Below are 6,006 nucleotides of genomic sequence, written 5' to 3'. Positions count from 1 at the left end.
CTCACCAATCAGAAACAGTTTTTCGGGGGGCCGGTCACCAGAGCCAATGAAATGGCAGGAAAGGGGCGGGGCCTCGGACGCAGCCTCGAGAGCAAAAGGGGCGGGGCGGGGCTGGGCGGGGTCCGACGCAGCTACTCTCCTAGGAGAAGCTGCTGAGACTGAATTGGCTTCGTACTTTGGGTGGCTAGGTTTCCCTGCCAGAGGCCTAGACGACTATGGTGAAGTGGGAAAAGCGGTTGGTTTGGAGGCTTTTGTTCTGATCTGCGAAGCGGTGCCTCAGGGCTTACCCTATTCTCCGAATATTCTAGATTCCCACATTCCCACCTTATGAGAACCTCAAGGAGAGGTGTATCACACGGTAGGAAGAACCACTAATAAGGTTTACTGAATTGAATTGAATCCCGATTGTTCTTTTGCTTGTCATTGTTTAGCTTGGGGGGGGGGAGAGTGGGTTTGAGATGGTTTCTCTGGCAGTCCTAGCTAGAACAGGCTGGCCTCGAACTCAAAGAGATCTGCCTGCCTCTGCCTCGGCTCGGATTAAAGATGTGTGCCCTCCCGCCTGGGCCCAATTGACTTTTTAAATATTCGGAATTACCCAAATCCTAACCCTTTGAAGGAATTCACATGATCCCTTCAAATTGACTTGGGAGGCAGGGAAACAGTGACAAATGATGGTATCAATTTCTTCAGCCTCACTGAATTAAAACTTTAATTAGTTGGTTTTCCTATACTTCTTTCTCTCACTTCAAAATAATAACTGAAGTTTTAGACTTGAAGATGTTGATTCCTTCTTAGTAAGCAGTGCTATACTACCCCCCCCCCAACAAACACACACACTGAGGATTTCTTTGCATAGCCTTGGATGCCCTGGAACTAGTTCAGTAGACCAGGCTGGCCTCAAATTCACATAGATCCACCTGATTCCTGCCTCCTGAATGCTGGGATTAAAGGTATGGGTCACCACTGCCTGGCCTCTAGTACTTTAAACAAAAACAAAACAAAACAAAACAAAAAAACACTTTAAAATTCTTTGCATGTATGATCTTGCCTTCATGTGTATCTGTGTACCATGTGTACAGTGACCAAGGAAGCCAGAAGAGAGTGTTGGGTCCTCTGGAACTGAATTACAGATGATTGTGAACCATTATGTGGGTTCTGGGAACCAAACCCAGGTCCTATTCAAGAGTAACAGTACTCTTAACCATGGAGCCATCTCTCCAGCCCCTGTTCTATTCCTTTCTAACAGACCTGCTTAGATGTATTATTTGGTAGAACACTCATACAGCTGGACACCGTAGGACAGGCCTTTAATCCCAGGACTGGGGGAGCAGAGGCAAACATATCTCTGAATTCCAGACCAGCCAGTTCTACATAGTCAGACCCTGTCTAAAAAAAAAAAAAACAAAACAAAACAAAGCATAGGGAGCCATTTCCTTGGACTCACTCTGTCAAGCTTACTTTTTCTTCAACTTCTATTGAAATAATGTAATTTCTTGTCTAGGATAAACCTAAGTTTTCTTCTTTGGGAAATCCCAGAAAGCTGGTCATCCCCCATGTTAGTGGCAGCAGCTGAGCTTCATTAAAACAGAAACTATTAAAAAGTACTTATTCTTTCTTATCATTGAGGCAAAGAAAATTCAATAAACATTTGCTTGTGGAGCTAAGGAGATGGCTCAGTCAGCAACATGTGTACTGTATAAAAACCCGGAACCTGAGTTCCATCCTTGGCATCCAGGTGACCACCATTGGGAATGAGGTTTCTTTTTGCCATGGAGTATTTTTCCCCCTGGTGCTAGGGAACAAACCCAGAGCACTACACCTGTGCTCTACCACTGAGTGTTGCCTCGGCCTCATTCTTTCTAGAGGATGAAAAGGTTCTAAACCTGGCTTGTGGAAGTGAGACGATGATTCCTAACTACTTGGAGTTGAGACTTGAGAAACTTCATATTTCTTTATTTAGTTAATGTCTTTTTTAGATTGATTTTCTTTTAGGTGTATGGGTGTTTTACCTGCCTGTATAGACACACATGCACTGCATTGTGCAGCCAGTGCTCTTAACCACTGAACCATTTTTCTAGTCTGTTATTTATTTTTGAGATATCATCTCATCCTATAACTTTAGCTGGCCTAGAACTCGATAAGTAGACTGGGCTGGTCTTGAATTCACAGAGTTTATGCTGCCTGTGCCTGCTAAATACTGGGATTAAAGATGTGCTCAGTAAGTTTTTTTTTTTTTTCTTTTTCTTTTCTTTTCTTTTTTTTTTTTTTTTTTTTTTTTTTGAGACAGAGTCTCATGTATCCCAGGGTGGCCTCCAACTTGCTATATAGGTAAAGAGACTTTAAACTCTTGATTCTCTTGCCTCTACTTCTCCAGTGTTAGGATTACAGTGATTAGCTAATACTACTGGTTATGAAACTTTACTCTTTCAGTAAAAGAGATTTGTTATGTGATAGAATGTTTGTTCATTTCATTCTCCATATAAAAACGTTTTTTCTTTCCACTGCATGCTAATTGTACCAATTATAGTTTGAGAAAATTTGCTTTGCTAACTAATGATAAAATACTACTTTGTAGTTCAGAGATAAAAAGAATTGCTAAGACACATGAGATAATTTATTGTAGCTCCATTATTTGTTTAGGGTATAGTGGGATTGTTCTCTGGGTAGTGGGTTATGTTTTTATTTTTGGTTTTTTGTTTGTTTGTTTTGTGGGGCAGTAAAGCAGGGTCTCTCATAGCCTAGGCTGCTCTGAATTTGATATAAGCTGAAGCTGATCTCGAACTCCTAGATCCCTAGATCGAACCCCTACTTCTGGGATTTCAGACATTTTATTTATTTTTGTTTAAAATTATATTTATTTTAATTAATAAATAAAATATAACTACAATATATTTATTGGCTACCCACAATGTGTCAATATATGCATAAAGCAAAAAAATCTTTATTTTTATGAAGTGCTGAAAGTCAATCAACTTGGGGGTGCAGTGTTATGTCCCTGTGGTTACAGCTACTGAGGTAAGAGGGTCCCTTGAATCTGGGAGTCTGAGGCCAGCCTGGGAACATACAGGGAATCCTGTCTCAAAACAAATAAAAAATAATTTGAAATCTCTCTCACGTTAAAGAAGTAAACTGCCATGATCTAAATCTTTTCCAGTTACTGAATATTATATTTCTTTCAAAATCATGTGCTCGTAAGACAATAGGGTGGAAAGTTAACTATTTTTAGTTTATCACTTCACCCTCTTAAAGACATTAACTCATAGCTTGGGCATGGTTGTGCACACCTTTGATCTGAGGACTTGAGATGCAGAGCAGAGGCAGGGGATCTCTGAGTTTCAAGCCAACCTGGTCTATATGGTGAGTTCCAGGGCAGCCAGAGGTGAGACCCTGTCTAAAAGAGAAAGAAATTCATGAGTGGAATACATTATGAATTTCTTTCAAAGTCATTTAGCAATTTGCTAAACTAGTCGCATTTTGAAAAAATTCAAATCATATATGAAATAAAAGAGTATCATTACTCAGCACTTTGGAGACTGGAACAGACAGATAGATATCTTTGAGTTGCAGGTCAGCCTGGTCTACATAGTGAGTTCCAGACTAGCCTGGAATACATAATGAGACCCTGCCTTGGATGGATGGATGGATGGATAGATAGATAGATAGATAGATAGATATAGAATAGTGAGTCCCTATGTTCCCCTCACCCACTTTTGTTTTTGTTTTTTGTTTTGTTTTTGGTTTCTTGAGACAGGGTTTCTCTGTGGCTTTGGAGGCTATCCTGGCACTCGCTGTGTAGACCAGGCTGGCCTTGAACTCACAGAGATCTGCCTGCCTCTGCCTCCCGAGTGCTGGGACTAAAGGTGTGCACCACCACTGCCTGGCCCCTCACCCAGTTTTAATGGTTCTCTACATTCATGCTTTTTTTGTGGCTTTTGTTCTTGTCATTGTTTTTGTTTTTCGAGACAAGGTTGTTTCACTGTGTAGCCCATGCTATCCTGGAACTCATTCTGTAGACCATGCTGGCCTCGAACTCCCAAGTGCTGGTATTATGACCAGCTCTGTTCTTGCATTCTTATCTCTAGTACTTGTCTTACTCTATCCAGCCCCACCCACCCCTCATCTGAGTTACACTGACTGTTAGCTTGGTGCATGTGGCTGCTTAACTAATGTGAAGCCGACCAAAATGTGTGAGAATCAAACCAAGTTGCTGTGTTTTATGGGGTCCTGGGTCACTCTCATGATTTTAACTAAGACAAGGTAATCCATCTTTTCTGTAGTTGTTGTATAAAATTCATCATTTAAAAGATTATCTTTGGGGTCAGAGATGTGGCTCAGTTAGTAGAGTGCTTGTCTAGTTTAGAACCCCAGCACTACATAGAACCAAGTGTGGCAATGTAGGCCTATAATCCCAACACTGGGGATAGGAGAGGCAGGAGGGTCAGAAATTCAAGGGCATCCTTGGCTACGCAGTGAATTAATTGAAGGCCAGTCTGGGATACATGAGACAATTTCTCAAGAAAGAAAGAAACAAAAAGCAAACACACACAAAGAAATCCTTGTTTAACCCAAGTTTGTAAGTGGCAATGTTGTAAATAGATAACAAAAATCTATTCAGTGGGAGTCAGTGTCATGGCTCATGGCTCAGTGGGAAAAGGTGCTTGCTGCCAAGCCTGGTTACTTGAGTTCAGTCCCTGAAATCCACATGTTGGAAGGTGAGAACCAACTCATATAAATTGTCCTCTAGCCTCCTCATGCATGCGGTGGCATGTGCACTCCCATTCTCTTACACACACTCACACACACACACACACACACACACACACACATACTGGTAATATAAAGAGTACAAGAGAGACTAGGTACAAGGGGTTCATTTTGAGGGACAGGAAAGAGAAGAAGATGGGAGGCAATCTGGTCAAAATAATATATGTATATATATTAATGTATATTTATGTATATACATATGCATGTACACACAAATTATTCAAGAGTGAATAAAATATTTTATAAAAAATTTCTCCAACTGTAAAATGGAGGCCATGAATATCAACTGGCAGCTTATGCTTTGAAGCTTTGCTGAGTAAGCGAAAACTACTAACACTGAAACAGACAGAACTTCAGTGGTTTTCCACAGAGTCAAAGAAAGAAAGCAGGGAAGATTTTACAGGCTTCCCCCGCCCCCACACTCCCTAGCAGGCAAACTGGGTACAGGACTTTCTTCTTTCATAGCTTGGGAAACTGAGTCACCCCTGAACTCCCTTGCATGAGGCTGAGTGTACAACTGATGAAAGTTAGAGTCACGACAGCCCTCCTATGCCCAGTGCAGGGTCATGTTCACTGGTGTCTCTATTCTTCTAATAAAAGGACAGACCTTACTAAACAAGTTCATTCTCGTTCAGGAATCTCCATTGACGAAGACGGGGTGTCTGTAGAATGTGCACACTCTACAGTACTGGGAAGTAATTTGCCTCTGATGTAGGTGGCTAGTTTATTCTCCCCATGAACTTCCTAGCTCATTCCCTTCATAGTGAGTGCTCTCTGGGTGCCAAGCCCTGAACAAAAGGACACACTTCTTCCTGGTGGTGCTTAAATTGACACAAAGAATGGTGAAGTGTCACAACTGCTGTATTGGTTTCTTACAGCTGCTGCATTGAATGCCTGAAAGTTTGGTGGCTTGAATAACAGAAATAGATTCTCTCACAGCATTGGAGACCGAAAGTCTCATATTGCTTGTTGGCAGAGCCATCGTTTGAATGTGTAATATTTAAACTCGTAGTTCCCAGCTGGGGGGTGCTGTTTGGGAAACTGTGGAATCGTCTGGACACAGTGCCTAGCTTTATAATTGATAATTTTTGGTCCCCGACAGGATAGATAGATAGATAGATAGATAGATAGATAGATAGATGATAGATAAATAGATAGATGATAGATAGAATAAAATATATTTTTTAAAAGACTGGGGCTCTAGTTCTATGAGAGTGTTTGTCTAGCATGATGGAAGCCCTG

This window comes from Cricetulus griseus, chromosome 4 (genome assembly GCF_003668045.3).
Source record: "Cricetulus griseus strain 17A/GY chromosome 4, alternate assembly CriGri-PICRH-1.0, whole genome shotgun sequence".
Taxonomy (NCBI): domain Eukaryota; kingdom Metazoa; phylum Chordata; class Mammalia; order Rodentia; family Cricetidae; genus Cricetulus; species Cricetulus griseus.
This window is presented reverse-complemented; position numbering follows the sequence as displayed.